General features: G+C 46.4%; 1 long non-coding RNA gene across 3 annotated transcripts; it reads left to right on the forward strand.

The window, feature by feature from the left end:
- The first annotated feature begins 29 nt into the window (after positions 1–29).
- Positions 30–17,138, forward strand: LOC309623434. 3 transcript variants are annotated; one of them, XR_014241380.1, is made up of 3 exons: positions 30–564; positions 3,446–3,813; positions 12,980–17,138. It is a non-coding gene; the product is annotated as an uncharacterized lncRNA (long non-coding RNA). The 3 variants fall into 3 exon arrangements; XR_014241381.1 differs by lacking the exon at positions 3,446–3,813 and having other exon boundaries at positions 37–564; positions 12,980–13,088; positions 13,727–17,138; XR_014241382.1 differs by lacking the exon at positions 30–564 and having other exon boundaries at positions 1,535–3,813.
- The last annotated feature ends 774 nt before the right edge of the window (positions 17,139–17,912 follow it).

Raw genomic sequence — 17,912 nt, forward strand, 5'->3', positions numbered from 1 at the left:
CCGGCGTGCGAGCGGGGCGGCGTCCCGGGGGTAGCGGGGGCCCCGCCCGGGACCGAGGGAGCGTGACCGCCTTTTCCCTTCCAGCTGCGGGGGACGGCGCAGTAGAGGACCGCCGCCCGGCCACTTATATAAAAGGGAGTCAGGGCCACGGGCGGAATCAACTGGAATCCTCACTTTCTCAAGCCAGGGCCACCGATCGCCCAGCCCGCACAGCCTTACCGGGCGTGAAGGGCGCCCCTCCCCCGGCAGCGCATTTCCGCCGCCAGCGACCCGACGCCCCCCGCCCCCCTCGCAGGCCCAGTGCCCTTGCAGGGACAGATTGCACACCCATAGCACAGGTCTTTAGTACTCTGCGAATAACGTGATGATATAAAGGTTGGATTGAGAAAGGAAGGAAAAAAAAAAACCATTTTGGGTCAGTTCACGAGCGTCTGGCCCTCTGGCTTCACAAGTCAGGAAAGCCAGACCGCAGTGCTGGGGAAGGGGTCTGGGGGCTTCCTCTCCGACCTGCGGGCAGCGTCATCGGGCTCAAGAACGCACGCTGCTGGTCCGTGGGAGGCACAGGTGAGCGGGGAGCTGAGAAGCAGGACCCCTTGCGTGTGTCACACAGGTTTGGGCAGCCTTGACTGCGGTCATTCAGAGTCACTCTGGTCACAACAGGTATCAGGACGGGTAATGCGCTGTGAGGGCGTGACAGGGAGTCCTGAGACCTTCCTTCCGGGGCCTCACTGGCTCTGGTGCTTCCGGGTGAGTGGGGGCGGGGGGGGGGGGGAGGGAAGAAAGGTAAATGTTTATGCTCCCTTTTCACTATTTGCATTTTTTAAAGGTTCTGTTCTTTAATCCCCGTTGCCACTTTTCTCTAGAATAAAATGTCCCTTCCCCATCCAGAGCGTTCTACCTGTGATGAATCAGAGCATCTTACATCCTCTTGGAGTTCACTACTGGCAACCAGCCTTCTTTCATAGGATGGATGGGGCTCATTCCCAGAGCAATTAAAGCCTGTTGTTTCCAGGGAGCCTCTGGAGAATGTTCTATAGTGTTCCTCTGGGGGTCATGATGTATGTTTATACCTCTGTGTACACATATGTAGCAATTCACTGATCAGTACATTGCAGATGTGTGCACTTTCCTGTATGTAGGTTATACCTCAAGAGGGTGTATTCCTAGTTCACTCAGAGGTTTATTGAGCACCTACTATGTGCCCAACATATTGCTCAGCTCTGTGGATAGGGCTTCCACACATAGGAAGTTCACAGTCCTAGGACAGGCCGGTGACAATCGTGATAACTGCTGTGACAGAAATAATCACTCAGGGCTAAGAGTCCTTACTTAAATCGTGCGTCCAAAATTAGAGACAGGGAGGAGGAGGCAGGTTTCAAGGGGCGTTTTGGAATAGACGGCATCTGCCCTGAACTGTAAGGAAGTAAAGTGGAGGTTGGGAAGGGGAGGCAGTCATTTCTGTCCGGAAATCAACACGAGTGAGGTTACGGACTTGCAGGTGGAGGTCACGGTTCCTTATGTATATTTGCAGGAGATCACCAAGGCCTCGACTGATCCACTAGTAGAGGGAAGTTTGGTTTTTGACCTGCCGGCAACGCAGAGTCTCACGTTTCTGACTTGTCTTTGAAAAGAATCGCGACAACCCGGTAGAGAGTGGCCAGGGAGGCATGAAACAGCAATGTGGAAACAATCCCGGTATTTTTTTTCCACAAAAGAAAGACCATCTTTCCCCGGGTGTTGTCCCCTCTCTTGGTCCTAGTGCAGGAACTTTTGAAAGATAAAGGATGCTTTATTGTGTCACCTGGCCTTTGCTTAGCACTGGATACAGCCCAGGGGTTGCGATATTTGGAGATTCGTCTCTAGACTCCACAGCTGGAGGGAAGAATTGCAGGGCAGAGGAGGTGAGGAACCCGATATCCCCATTGTCCAAAACAGCATGATATGCTTTCAGAAACACGTCTGCAAGATTCTACACGTTCCTCCTTCTCCCCAGAATTCTAATTATTGTTGTCAGGATAGGTTGAGATAGTAAAAGCTGTTGACAACCAAGACGCATAAAAGCTCAACTTCAGTTGCTACATGTGGTTTGCAGCACTTCTCTCCATTTAATGATAAAGCTCCCTACTCACAGCTCTGTGAAATCTTTTCCTTCTCTCTTAAAGTAAAATGCTACCCAACACTGTTTTGCACAAAAAAACTGGACTGATTGCTCTAATCTGTCTTTTTCACCTCTGACCTCTAATCTACCAGCAGATAATGTCACAGGAGTAGACACTGGCCTAGACACATAAATGGGTGCTACTGTGTGTTTTTTCTTTGTCTAATTATCTTTGTGATGTGTGAATAATGTAATCAGTGCTAAGACTACGTAAAAATAATGCTAATGATGCTTAAAATAAACGTTGTCCCCTCGTTTCAACAACATGTCACGTTTAAAACCCCTGTGGGTAACCTTACCGTTTAAGAGTCTCTTCTGAATTTTGCATCTCTGTGTCCTGGGGACAGAGTGATTAACACTAATGAGCTAGACGATTTGAAAATATAGATCCGAGGAAAACAAGGAAAATGGGTATGTGTCAGAGGGAAAAAAAAAAAAGGAGAGCGAGAGAGAGAAATAGTTATAGCCACTGAATCTAAGCGACAGTTCAGAAAATAACAGCTCAGGCAAAGAAAACCAAAATGCACACAAGAACTCTTAAAAGAGGCCACTCGCTTTTCTCTTCCAAAAGTAGCTAGAAAGCTTGTAATAGGAGAGAAAAACAATGAATAATTAATTCCCACTCTAGGAGGTCACATAGGCAACACCAAGCTAAGCCCTGAACGAGAGGGAAATGCCCCAATATTGGTTTCTTTTTTTCCCTAAAATGTTTCATATTAGACTCCTACAGGAGGTCCTTAAATGAAGGAGCCGTACCTCCATGTTGTATTGTATTAGTCCTGCAGACAGATTTTTGTGTGCTGATAATTTTGTTAAAGCAATTCTACCCTCCTATTCTTACCATATCCTCTAGTCTGTATTCCTAACTTTCCCTAATTTTTTTGCCACTGAGTCAGGAGAACCTAATAGTTCAATCTAAGCAGAGAGAAATAGGAACATCACGCAACAACAGAGGGATTGGAAAGGAAGAGTGTGCCTGGTTTCCAAGGCCCAGCTCACAAAAGGAATTAGCTATTTCTGTTTTGGGTTGACTGTTGCACTTTTTAGAATTGGAATATCCAACCCAGAATAATCTGTGTTTGATAAGCATTCTGTAAGGGAGGTGCTAACCAGAAATGAACCGCAAGATGGTGGCCAGCCATACCCAGTTGGGATACTCAGTTTTACGTGTTATTCCCTAATAATATACAGAAGAGCTTTATCAAGTCTTCAGGAAGGTTAATTTAAGGGACCTGAGGTCACACTACAAGAATACATCCCGAAAAGGTACTATTTATCTACCCACAGGCATACACGTCAGCACACACACACGTGATCAGCAAGGATGGTTTCAGAACATTGACTTCCAACCCCTTCCCACCTGCCTAGCGGTTACATTCAACTCGGCAGACTGGCCCACCATTCCGGTCCTGTTGGAGGAGGTCACCGAGAGGACGTGACCGCTAACTGAGCCTCAAGCTGGACCCAGGCGACTGGAGGCGCCTCACTCCCTCCCCTGTCCTTGGAAGATATGTTCTGCCCGCCGTTCCCACAAGCGGAGCTGTTCCAAGGATGCAGTCGTGAGAGAGCAGTGTGGTGTTGAGACCGTCTGGACGGTCAATGTAACTGAACCCCGTTACGGCCTCTGTATAAACTCTTCGGATTCTGGCGGGCAGGTGCGGAAGTCTACCGTCTCCCCGATGGGGCCGCTGAGGAGTGTGAGCTTTGGGGCCTTAGGTGGGCCTTCAGCAGGAGCGTAAAGTGGCCTGGTTGTGTTTCAGAAAAGTATCTGGGGCAATGGATCCCATGGAGCGTGGCAGAGACACTGGAACAGACTTTCTCCTTGTCCTTCACTAGGATAGGGGAGGGGGGAGGGGCAGGTTTGGGACATCTCCGGAAATGCCAGTTGGGCGGGTGGGCACAGGGGTCTGCAGCTCAGAGCGCAGCAGGGGTCCTGGACAGGATCCAGGTGGAGGGAGTGGCCTGTACAAGAGCTTGCCAGAGGGCAGGCCAGGATGAGTTCAGAGGCCAGACCAGATGGACTGCGGGGGTCAGAGAATGTGATGAGACTTGCGGACAAACAGATCAGACGGAGGGGAGTTCTGAGTATCAGTTGCCAAGTTTAGACACAATTCTGTGAGCAGTGGAGGATTCCTGAAATTGGTGGATTTTCTTTTTTATCGTCGTTTCTTTGTTTTTACCAAGGAAGTGATAGACTCAAAATTCCAGTCTCCTGAGGCCCCAGCTTGATGTCCATCATCAAAGCAAAACTGCGATGTACTCGTCTCTAAATGCAGGTCTCCAAATCAGGCCTTCAGTCTCCAGGGGTATTCTCTAAGCTAAAATTAGACTAGTGGAATGTACTGGAATCGCTACAAGCGTTACATCCCACAGACATCCCTTCAGAGTCTGTATTTGGCTTGTCACCTGTTACTAATTTTAGTTCATTAGAAATCAGGCACAAAACCTGGTGACATTTTAGGCTGGGATGGTGGCCCAGGCCCTGTTGAGATCATGCAGTCAGGCTGTGTCACGTGCATCCTCTTAGACCCGTGCATAAATGGGCACAGCCAGGGCTGTTCATGGGCACGCTTAAGCTTTACAGGACTCAAGTGCCTTCTGAGCCATCAAAGGAATTTGGAGATTATATTTAATGTAGTTCACAGTATATAGTACATTTGCTTGGAGGCCAATTTATTGTAAATTGATGGTTTCTGTCTACCCCATTGCGCTCTGCTGTCCCACCCCTGCCCTAAACCAGGCCCCCCAGAACAGCCTTGGGAGCTTCCTCTGGGTTGCAGGGACAAGGGCCTGGCTGGGACTGAAGGCCTTTCTCCTTTCTCCAGGGAGAAGATGCACATGAACTCAGGGTCCCACAGGCTCAGTGGCCTCAAGCTCCCCAGGTGCTGGGCCGCTGGATTTCCCAAACTCTGCCCACCACTGACATCCAGTGCACCTATAGACCGTTTTTTCTCCCACTGTTGAGGTAGTTCTTGCTCTTGCCCTATAAGGAAGGGAGGTGACAGAGTTGGAGGGAAGAGACTCCTTCTTCGGGAATGTCTGCCCCGGTGGGTCCGTGTTCCTTATGAGTTAAGCCTGTTTCTTAACCCATCCTGTGTGGGGCTGTCTGATTCCTCACAAGCCCTGTTGGGGAGGACAGGGGGAGATCACAAAGACAACCACCACCCTGGCACAAGAAGGAGCTTTTACAACTGCCCTGGAAACCACAGTACCCCACAGTCCCCAGGGCAAGAAATACCTGAGTGAGTTTTGATTCTGGTCACTCCTCCTTTCTCTGTGTGGAGCAACCATATATCGGGTTTGCCCACGACAGTCCTGGCTTATGCCTATTGTCTGGCGTGGTTATTTTTTTTAATAAATTTATTTATTTATTTTGGGCTGCGTTGGGTCTTTGTTGCTGCGTGCGAGCTTTCTCTAGTTGCGATGAGTGGGGGCTACTCTTCGTTGCGGTGCGCAGGCTTCTCCTTGCGGTGGCTTCTCTTGCTGCGGAGCACGGGCTCTAGGTGCGCAGGCTTCAGTAGTTGTGGCTCACGGGCTTCAGTAGTTGTGGCTCACGGGCCTAGTTGCTCCGCGCCATGTGGGATCTTCCCGGAGCAGGGCTCAAACCCGTGTCCCGTGCACTGGCAGGAGGATTCTTAACCACTGCGCCACCAGGGAAGGCCCTGGCGTGGTTATTAATAGCACTTCGTTTTCTTTCTCAAAGGTGTCGGGTTTGGATGATAAATTATATAGGCTCCCCATCCATCTCTCATCCGTCACTAGCCGCTGAGAACGCTTCTTCTCAAAACAGAGCCACCTTCCCTGTCCAAGCTTCGTCACTTGCTGTCTAAATTGCAGTAGCCCCGTGCTTCCTTCTCTTCCGATGCATACCATACACGTATCCTCTAAAACGCAGCTCTCAACATGGGACACCCACCCACATGCTTCCAACGATGTCCCGTCACCTAGAACCGCTAAATCAAAATAATCACAAGCCACCTTCTAAAGTCCTGGGTCATCTCTAAAAGTCGTATTTCTTTTTAGGCAGATTAGCTGCTCGCTAATCTGAATACTTGACTGTAGTCAGATTAACTCTTCACCAGTCAGATTAACTCTTCACCGAGTCCACACTCCAAGCAAGCGCTCACATTCATGCCTTTGCTGACACGGTTAAACTTCTTCCCGTCTTCTCCAGCCCTAGCTTCTCTCTCTGCAGCTCAGCCCGCTCCGTGTCCGGAAATCCTTCCTCAAGTGCAAGGAGCATGGGTTTCACATTCATGAAGATCTGAATTTGATTGTAGATCCTAGTGTCCAGGCACTAACCATTATGTTTTATTGACCCTAAAACACACTCCCCCCACCCCCGCATTTTAACATACCTGGGAATGAAATATGCCTTAAAATCTACAGCACCTTAGCATCAGTAAAATATAGTAGCTCTCTGGCTTTGTGTTCTAACACAGACTCTCCAAGTCTTGGTTTCCTCATCTTTTAAAACAGGAATAATACCTGAGTCTCAAGACTGTTGTGGAAATGACTTCAGATAACTATAGTCGAGACCCGGGGTGGGGATATCTCCGTGGGAATCTGGATACTATGTCCAGCCATTTCGTAATCATCACCCAGTATCTCACGGGAAGATGTACCACGTGCAAACATTGCAGTTGCAACAGAGACCAAAGTTTGTGTACTAATAGAATTTCACAGAATCCTCTGCAGTGTGCTGAATCAGAAAGTAGTCTCACCCACAGGGGTGGCTTAACCACAACATTCCCCTGAGAACTCTGTTCAGAGGAAATAAGGGGGACCTTTCTCCAGGGGTAATTGGTCAAGTGGCTTTTAGTTGGAAAGATGTCATTTGCTTGGAGAAAACTACAAAAGCAGCTTTGTCCTTAATTTATTCCTAAGTAGAAAATCTTCAAAAACTGATTTTATGTAAAAAAAAATCCCCAGGTAGGTAAGTATTGGGTCCCAGGTGGATGTTTTGATAATGTTCACTTGGATAATGTCCATTGCCCTCCCTTGTGAGAGATCCTCCCCTTTCTGTACACAAGTTTGCCCACTCTGAGAAGCCTGGCAGGCAGCCACTGTGGGATACAACTAGCTGACTGGCAAGGGAATCTTTCCTTCTGTGTCCTTGGGCTGCAACCTCAGGTGAGAAGCCCATCCTTTGCAGAAGAGCCCCAAGTACAGATCATCAAGGGTTGTGGTGTAGGATTTAATTGGAGCCATCATTAACTATGAGATCATGATCTGATATTCTAGCTCTGCCCACAGGAAGAGCCTGAATCAATAATACCCCATGGCAATAGGCTCACTTAGGGACCAGGTGTTGGTTTCTAACTATTTTCTACCAAAAAGAACCAAGGCTCCTTAGAGAATTGGCTGATAGTAGGTCTGAGTCAGGAACGTGTTGCATGCTGGAAAGCAAAGACATGTTCAAAGACAATTTAATAGTTCATATCAAAAGGACACAGAAGCCAGCTTGAAAGGGATTCCACTGACCAAATCTGGGAAACTTTAAGGATCAAAAAGAATAGGGACTTCCCTGGTGGCGCAATGGTTAAGAATCCGCCTGCCAACACAGGGGACACAGGTTCGAGCCCTGCTCCAGGAAGATCCCACATGCCACGGAGCAACTAAGCCCATGCACCACAACTACTGAGCCTGCGCTCTAGAGCCCGCGAGCCGCAACTACTGAGCCTGTGCTCTAGAGCCTGGGAGCCACAACTGCTGAGCCCGTGTGCCACAACTACTGAAGCCCGTGAGCCTAGATCCCATGCTTCTCAACAAGAGAAGCCACCGCAATGAGAAGCCCACACACTGCAACGAAGAGTAGCCCCCGCTAGCCACAAGTAGAGAAAGCCCACGCACAGCGACGAAGACCCAACGCAGCCAAAAATAAAATAAATAAATTTAACAACAAAAAAAACAGAGGAAGAGCTTGAGGAGAATAAAGAAATATAACCACCAAGTCAATGTGTGAAAATTGATTGGATTCTGGGTCCAAAAAAATAGGTATCAAGGACATTTGGAGGGAAAATTAGGGTATTTGAGTCCAGACTGCATAGTAGGTGATCTTGTTGAATTAATACTGCTTTTCTTAGGTATGGTAATGGTGTTGTGGTGGTGTGAGAGAATGTCCTCCTTCTGAGTGATGCAATATGCATCATTTAGGGGTGAAATGCCAGAAGAGCAGCCATCTGCTTTCAGCAAAAAGGAAGTGTGTATATATATATATAGAAAGAGATATAAATACAGAGATAGAGGAAATGGGTGCAGCAAGATGTTGGTGAATCTATGTGAGGGGTATCTGGGTGTTCGTTGGTCTGTTCTTTCAACTTTCCTTTGGGTTTGGACATTTTCAAACAGATTTTTTTGGAAGACTGTATGAGAGAATAGGAAATAGAGAACGTTTATATTTATATATTTATATATATATATATATATATTTTTTTTTTTTTTTAAACATGGATCTCTTCTAGTTCCTTTTGCCCAAGACTGTGACCTTTGATAATTTCTCCATTCCAAGAACTCTTGCTTGACTTAAAATCTCTGTGACAACAGAGCATGGGAATCATAGCAACAGGAAGTGAAATAGTTCTGTTTTCTCCAGAGAACTGTAGCTTATCTATGTAATTCAGTCTTCTTATACTGAACATCAACTGTATACAAGATCCTATGAGAGGTACCGTGAGTGATACGAAGATAAACAACAACGTGGTTTCTGCCTTCAAAGGGCTTAAAATCTAACACATAAACAGGGACTCAACATGTTTTGAGTGGTTATTATGAGCTAAACAAAGACTAGGACTAGGGATCTAATTATGAATAAGACACAGTCCCTGCCATCAAAGAGCCCCTTGTCTTTTGAGAAATACAGACACATACATTAATGCCAATATAATAAAACAAGATTTATGAAAAGATCTTTATCATTGTCTGAAAATTATGCCCAAGCATCCAGGGACAGCTTCAGAACAAAGAGTAGCTCTGAGCTAGGGTGTGAAGAGGAGGTCAGAATGTTTTCAAAACAGATTGGTAGGCATTCCAAGAAAATGGAACAAAATGTACAAAAGCACGAAGGTGTGAAGAGATCATGACATGTTTGGGGATCCACAGGTAGTTAAATATAGCTAGAATTTGGGGTATTTATTGAGGGGTAAGAGAGATGGAGCTGGGAGTCAAGCTAGTTGATCAAGAGATTTCATGTTACACTGAGGAGCTTGAGTTGCATCCTGTAGGTGATGGGGAAGCTTTGGTGGTAAGTGACGTGATCTGATTCTTATCTTAGAAGGATAACCCTGGTGGTGAAGTGGCAGGTGAATTGGGAGAAGGTGAGGGAGAGAGACTGGTTAATGGACTTTTGTAATAGCCCAGGCTATTAGAGATGCTAAGAGCCTAAACCGAGACAGGGGAGGTGGAGACAGAGAAAGGGTAGGTGCAGGAGACATGTAATACACAGCATTAATCGGCTCTGGTGACTGAATGAATGTTGGGAAGTGAGGGAGAGGAGGTGGTCCAAGATAACCCCTGTATTAGGGTTCTCCAGTGAAACAGAACCAACAGAATGTCTGTGTGTGTGTGTGTGTGTGTGTGTGTGTGTGTATGGGGACAAGGGGGAGGGGGATTTAAGGAATTGGCTCATGCAATTGTGGACACAGGGAAGTCTGAAGCCTGCAGGGTAGTCTGGGAGGCTGGGAATTCCCACAGGAGTTGATGTTCAGTCTTGAATCTGCAGGCAGTCTGGAGACAGAATTCTGTCCTCCTTAGGGGATTTCAGGCTTTTCTCTTAAGGCCTTCAACTGATTGGATGAGGCCCACCCACATTATGGAGGGCAATCTGCTTTACTCAAAGTCTACTGATTTAAATGTGAATCACGCCTAAAAAAATAACTTCACAGCACCATCTAGAGGTATTTGATAAAACAACTGGGCACCAAAGCCTGGCCAAGTTGACACATAAAATTAACCATCATCCCAGCCCCTTAAAAGACTGGTTATATTTTTGTGCCATTACTAAATTACAGAATAGAGGAGAATGGCTGGAGACAAATTTGAGGAGAAAAATAACATCAGTTTGGAAAATGTTGAATTTCAGTTGGTCATGTTGTGTGGTCAGTTGGAACAGATGCACAGGGACAGATCTTTCCAATGGGCCAAATTTAGAGATCTTACTGGAAGCCATAGGACCAGATGAGGCTAGACCACGAGAGACTGTTCATTCATTCAACAACAGATGTCTCCTGGGTGCCTCTATGGGCCAGACAGACAGGGGGACCATAGTGTACCCAAGATAAAATTCCTATCCTCACAGAGCTTAAATTTTAGAAGGGTTGGCAGGCAATGAGCAAATCTTCACATAGATATATAATTTCAAATAGTGATAGGTATAATTTACTGCTGCCTAACAAACCATCCCGAAACTGGGTGGCCTCAGACAGCTTTTATTTGCTCATGATTCCATGGGTTGGCACCTGGGGAGAGACCAGCTGGAGCGGCACGTCTGAGATCCATGCCATGGTGTTGGGTTCACTTATGCTTTTGCCATCAGTTGACAGATGCTGCACGGCATTTGGCTGGGGCGGTCAGCTGATGTGTCTCAGTTGTCCCCCTGTGGCCTCTCCAGCAGGCTAGTTCAGGCTCCTCACTTGGCAGTTGGGGTTCTATGAGGGCAATCTCCTATTGTTCAAGCACTTATCAGGCCTCTGCTTGGGTCACCCTTTCTAACGTCCCAATGGCCAAGGCAAATCATATGGCTAAGCCCCGAATCGTCATGGGAGGGGACAACATGAGAGCATGGAATTCATTAGGAAGTGACCATTAGCCTAACAATCTAACCTGTGCTAAGTGCAGTGAAGAAAATCAGAACAGGGTAAAAAGAGAGAGAATTAACTCAGAAGAGGGGGCTTTAACGGACAGGGTCGTCAGGGAAGTGACTTTTGAGCGGAGACCTAAATGAAGTAAGACACCTAGTCATGTGAAGTTCTGGAGGCAGGGGCATGCCGGATGGAGGGAACAGCAAGTGCAAAGATCCTGAAGCTAGAACCAGCTTGATGTGCTCAGGAAACAGGGAGAGCAGAGTGCATCTGGGCGATGAACAATTATTAGTTACTGCTACGAGGCCAGGTTTTGCTTCCTCACAGATTTTTGGCCATGTTCTGAATTATTGAGTTTGCCAAATAAGTACCATATGGATAACTTATTATTATAGATAATCTCATTTATTAAGTTTTAATTATATAGTTCTCCTTGAAAAAATTAACCCTTTCCTAAATATCTTGTGTATCTTCAGACATACAGTTGTATATTCTGATTTCAGTTCACTTGAAATTAGTTCGAAAAACAGGATTTCAAGGAAGAATGAATGTTAAATCACACACAACATGCACTGAGGCCAAGCTATTCTGACCTGGCAATGAGACCACATCTGGCACAGCAATTGGGATGATGCTTGGTTGACTTGGTTTCCACAGGGTCCAGACTTGTGCATTAAAAGGCAACATGATGGGGGCCTCACCCTGAATCCTCTAGTTCTTTAGGGATGACATTGATGTCTGCCATTTTCCCCGGGACGCCATGTCAGTGTTGACTTGCTATCCTGGTCATGGAGGGATTCATTTCAGAGAATTCTCCTTGGCCCTCTGCACTCTGGTAGTCTTCCCCTAAGCCAAGGAACCAGTGTGAAGTTGTACAACTACCAAGCATTTGGGGTCTTGGGAAATGACCACCAGCTGGGGCCACAGACACAGTGGACCCACTGTAAGTTGGATCTGGGCCAAGTCTCCATGTCTAGGCCAGACCCAATATTCCTGTACTCTATCAGAGGCCTGTGATGGTGATTAGTGTCTCTAGGTATGAATGTCTACTAAGAGACCTTGCCCAGTAGTCACCAAAATGCTTGGGTAACCTTCAGAGTTCAGTCGCCCAAGAAATCCTTTGGTGAAGGACTAGGAGACCCAGGGCCACATACACCTGTGGTTTGCCTCCTGAGGACACAGTCTTTTCTTCAATCAGTGGAACTGGGTCCAAACACTGGCTCAGGTCTGGAAATTGGGCAAGTGATTATGACTTTTTATTGGGATGGTAGCCTCTTAGCCTTCTTTTTTTAATTAATTAATTAATTAATTAACTTATTTATTTATGGCTGTGTTGGGTCTTCGTTTCTGTGCAAGGGCTTTCTCTAGTTGTGGCAAGCGGGGGCCACTCTTCATCGCGGTGCGCGGGCCTCTCACCATCGCAGCCTCCCTTGTTGCGGAGCACAGGCTCCAGACGCGCAGGCTCAGTAATTGTGGCTCATGGGCCCAGTTGCTCCGCGGCATGTGGGATCTTCCCAGACCAGGGACCGAACCCGTGTCCCCTGCACCAGCAGGCAGATTCTCAACCACTGCGCCACCAGGGAAGCTCTTAGCCTTCTTATCATACATCCTTGACTTCTTTTCGTTGTACAGGTTGAGCAATCTCTCATTGGCTACCCATCTGTCTTGCTCCTGGGGATTCAGTAACTAATCGGATTTTGAGTTAATTCCCTCGAGTGTTCATTTTTGGCTGGGGGAAGAGTTTTCCATATTCGGGGGGAAAGAGTCTTCACGAATAGTTCTTGTCCAGAGGGGCAGCTGTCCACCAAAGCTTCAGTCTCCCCTTATTGAACATACAGTTGTTACTGAAAGGCCTGGAACTACATTTCTCGGCATCCCCTGCATAGAAGTAATGCTACGTGACTAGATCTTGTTAGAGGATTGTAAGCGGAAGTGATAACACTTCTAGGCCGAGTAGGTTAAGAAGAGGTGTACGTCCTTATCCAATCAACGGCTCCTTCTCTGCCATCTGTTTCTGCCTAAGGTGACCTTGGAAGGCAAATGTGGAAGAAGGCAGAGCCTGCGTCAGCCGGGACCCTGGAATAACCACAGGAGCGGAACCTCCCAACATGATGCCCGTGTTGGACTGTTACGTAAGCAAGAAATCAGCTTCAATAGTGTTAGTCCAAATGTAGGAGTTTGTTTGCTACAGTTACCCTAACACATGCTCTCTATAAATTCTATATCAAATCTAATTAAATAAAATTGTTTCTGCCTCAGTAGATTTTTACCAGATTTGAAGGTATGTTTGTCATGGTCTGACTCAGATACAGATTATGGGACAGTATCAGATTCACTCTGAGAGGCCCAGGGATGTTTTACAGAGCTAGGCAGCTATTCTTCACCATAACTGGAAATGAAGTATAATAAAATGCAATATGAATACAATCAGCATGGACACATCTCCTCTGTCCTCAACTTCTTAATATAAGCCGTCATTTTAAATACCGATCCCTGTATTGTGTTTGTGTCACGGACCTCCTCAGGTGCCCTGGCCTTGCCCATCACCCAGGCTCTCAGCATCGAGCTGGCTGAACAGCCACCCTGCAGGCCCACACTTTTCCACCCCTTGGGGCTGACCGGCTGTGTGTCTGAGGCCTTTGGATCCTCCTGACACAGATTTAGAGGAAGTGCTCCCCGTATAGTGCATGTGTGTTAGTTTCCTATTGCTGCTAGAACAGGTTACCACAAACTCAGTAGTTTAAAACAACACACGTTTATTTTCTTACAGTTCTGGAGGGCAGACATCTGGAATGAGGCTCACAGGGCTAAATCAAGGTGTCGGCAGGGCTGCTTCCTTCTGAGGGCTCCAAGGGAGAATCCACTCCATGCCTCTCCCGGTTTCCAGAGGCTGCTGGCATTCCTTGGCTTGTGGCCCCTTGTTTGCATCACTCCGACCTCTTGCTTCCTTCTCATCTGCTACTGCTGAATCTGATCTCCTGCCTCCTCATGACACGTGATTACATTGGACCCACACGGATAACCCAGAAAAATCTCAAAATCCTCAATTTCATCACATCTGCCAAGTCTTTTTTGCTGTACAAGGTAACCGAACAGGTCGTAGGGGTTAGGATGAGGATATCTTTGGGGCCCATTATTCAGCCTGCCACCATGGGGGATGTGGATTCCTACGTGGCTTTTAAAGGCATCAGATTAAAAAAAAAAAAAAGAAAAAGAAAAAGAAAAAGGGACTTCCCTGGTGGTCCAGTGAGTGACACTCCACACTCCCGATGCAGGGGCCCTGGGTTCGATCCCTGGTCAGGGAACTAAATCCCGCAGGCATGCCGCAACTAAGTCCGCATGCTGCAACTGAAAGATCCCGCGTGCTGCAACTAAGACCCAGTGCAAACAAATTAAATAATAAATAAATACATATTAAAAAAAGAAAAAGGCACCAGATGACATGGAAAGGTGAGGGAGCTGACTCCCCACATAGTGAAATTCAACAAATGGGAACCAAAAGGCAGGACCTAGCCAGGAAGAGACATTTTTTTTTCTTTCCTCTCCCTGGAGGGGTGCTCTGGGGCAGGAATTCCCTGGAGAGCCTGTGCAGCGACATCCCGTGTGGCCACAGAGAGGCTCCTGCCGAGCACCTGGCTGGGTCTCTTGGTGGCTCATGGGAAACGGCAGTGGGCCTGGTGATACGGTCCTTTGCATTGCTTCCCATCCTTCTCTGCCTCACTGCCTTATCCTTGCTGCCCTGGGATTGCACTTCCCAAGCATCAGTAGTTCATCTCTGCCTTGGGCTCTGTTCTCTAGGGAATCTCAGCTGGGGTGCCCCCTCCCCCATTGAAAGTCACCATTTATTCCTTCACTTATTCAAGAAATAATTACTGAGCATCTACTGTGTTCAGACACGGATCTAGTTAACAGAGTCACAGTAATAAATACGAAAAGATTTCTGCTCTCATGGAGCTTCCATTCTAACGGGGGAAGACAGACAATAGACAATTAAACAAGAAAATATCATTGAGTGGCCAGTGATGCAATAAAGTCTAGGCATCTTATATTTGGTGGTGAAGAAAGGCTTTTCTAGGGGGTTGACACTTAAGCCGAGGCCTGAAGGACAAAGAGTCATTTGTGCAGAAGCTGGGGAAGGAGAGGTGACCTTAATGGCAGGTATCAATTTGCCATCTCACATGCATGATTCTAAGTAGTGTGCTCTGGGTGAATAGCAGCAGAAATTTACTTTAAAAAAATTCTTGATTCTACCGAGGCAACAGGAGGCCAGATGGTTTAAAAGACAAAATAAACATTTCAGCAGAGGCTTCCTACTAACCAATAAATGGGACTTTCTTTGTCGTCAAAGGATGTATTTTGTTTCATTTTAGAAATTAGATTTTTCTTTACACTAAGCATCATCTAAGAGGAAGGACCATGAAATTAAAAGTGATGAATCTACCTTCCTCACCTGTATAATAAATTGGGTTATAAACCCATTTCCTCCTATCTATCTCCAACATATTTTTGTTCGTAGGATTAGCTGACATTTGGTGCCTCAGGCATCTTTCTCCCTAAGCTTCTCCACGTTGTCTCTCCAGCATGGTGACTGTCGGGCTCCAAAAGCACATGTTCCGAGGGAGAGGCAAACAAAAGCTGTTGTGTCCATTTTCATGACTTGGCTTTGGAAGTTGAACGCTGTCCCTTCTGTCACATCCTATTTGTTAGAAAGAGAGGAGAATCAGACTCCACCTTCTCACGGGGGGGTTATCAGAGAATTTGTGGATGCGTTTAAAGCCACCATGATTGGTCCTCTGGCCCCAATTATCGACATTTCTCCTTCATGCATTTCTGAAATCCAGCTGAACATATGTTGCCAGTTCCACGATTAGGACTCAGTTCCACTAACCAGGAATCATTCTCCATGGGTTCTTGGGTATACCCTCCGAGTCATCCTTCTTTTTCCATAAATGACGTGGATTAGTGACTGTTATGTGCTTCCCATTTCCCTCTTTTTAAAATTAGTGTCCATAGCTGTTATTGTATGCCCGTCCCATTATTGTATGTAAAGAACAGAAGACTTGTCTCTTTAGTGCACAGATCTTCCAGCAAGCAAGAATTTAATCAGTGAGCTATACTTGGGACCACACCCACGGAGCCTCATGCACACCAGAGCTTGATTTAGATGACAAGGTCCTGGGCCTCCAGCCTGAACCTGATGCCTCGGTAGATAAGACTTTGATGAGTCTTGAGAGGGAGGGAGTGGGTTTTCGCATGAAGGGTGATTTAAAGCCAGCGGCTGGGAAACGTATTCTGTAGCTTAGCATCCGTTACTAAACGGTAAAAGGAGAGAATGGACAGATGACTGGGGAATGGTTAGCTGTCTCTGCAGCAGGGAGCTTTGTGGAGGAATTAAAATCTAGGTTGTCACCGATGAAGAAAATATGAGCAGGGAGAAAGGTCATCTCAGGCACGAGAAAAATAGGAGCAGACATTTGGAAAAGGGAGTAATATGGGCATGTGACTGTTTACATTAAGAATGCATGTCTAATTAGAGGAAGCCGGTAGTGGGATGGTGGTAAACTTGGCCACATAGGATGCGTGTGGCCCTACAAAGAAACATAGAGGAAGTATTCGGATTTTAACATAGCTTTGTGATAAGAGCAAGATTTCAGAGTCAGACGAACCCGGGTTTGAATTCTCTGTCCATTGTAGTTTTGTGATTTTTCAGCCAGTGTGGCAGATTACAAAAATAGCCACAATTCTCCAGCCTCTGGTTGAGTGACTCTGCAGAACTTCCATTAAGCCATGGAGGCTGCTTCCCCATCTCTTGGTTCTGGTCTGGCACTGGGTCTTGCTTTAGCCAATAGAATGTGGCAGAATTAACCACGTGCCTGTTTTAAACCTAAGCCTCAAGAGACTCTGCCTGTCCCTACTAGCTTTCTTGAGACCTTGCCAAATGCCATGTGAATCTGCCAATGCCAGCTAAGTGGGGGATGAGAGATCCCACGGAGCAGAGCTCAGCCATCCCATCTGAGGCTCCAGACACAGGAGGAAGCCAAGGTAAGATCAACAAAGGTGATCTTTGTGCAGCTGTCCTGCAGAGTCATGAGTGAGACCAGCAGGGAACTGCCCAGCTGAGCCCAGCTCAAACTGCCCACCTATAGCATCATGCCCTCAATAAAGGATTGTTGTTTCAGCCACTGGATTTTGGAGTGACTTGTTAACACAGTAAAGCTGTTACAGCTAGTTAAATAAATTACTTTCTAAATCCCAATATCCTCAACGTACAATAGGTTTGCCAACACCTACATCATGGTCACTGGGAGGACACAATGAGATGACGGTGGTGGTGTACCAGGCACCGTAATATGTGCTGAGCAAATGGTAACTAATGCCGTTGGTCACATCAGAGAGAGGGTCAAGGGAAAAACACAGTGAAAGGGGAGTGTAAGAAGGAATTACTTAGAAACCCACATTTTGCTCCCTTCTGCCTCATGGAGTTTCTTCATTCGTTGTTCCACGGGCATGAGTTCAGACTACACATCACGAATCTGCATTTTTCGGCTCATTATTCACCTTTGAAAACCCTCCTCCTAGCATTCTTGTTTTCTGGACCTTTCAACACATATGCAATGGTACATACACTCTTGCTCTGATACAAATCGACTTCCTATTTCATATATTTATATATTTTATTTCCAACTGGGCTCTAAGCAACTTAAGACAGTTCTTGGGTTTTCTTTGCAAACCCCACTGAGATAGTGTTTTGCTGTTTTATTCAAACAGCAAGAATTTAGTAAATACTTAGTAAATTAATTAAATTATGTTCTGGTTGGTGTTGATCCTTGGGGTTATCTTATCTCTAATCAAGAGGCCTATTAAATTTCCTCAGTGTCAAGTCACTAAGTAAACTTACAAAGAACAATTCCGCCAAGAGATCAGAGTTATAGGAATTATTCATTTTCTTTCCTGGC

This window comes from Balaenoptera borealis (genome assembly GCF_965194805.1).
Source record: "Balaenoptera borealis genome assembly, chromosome: 2".
NCBI lineage: Eukaryota > Metazoa > Chordata > Mammalia > Artiodactyla > Balaenopteridae > Balaenoptera > Balaenoptera borealis.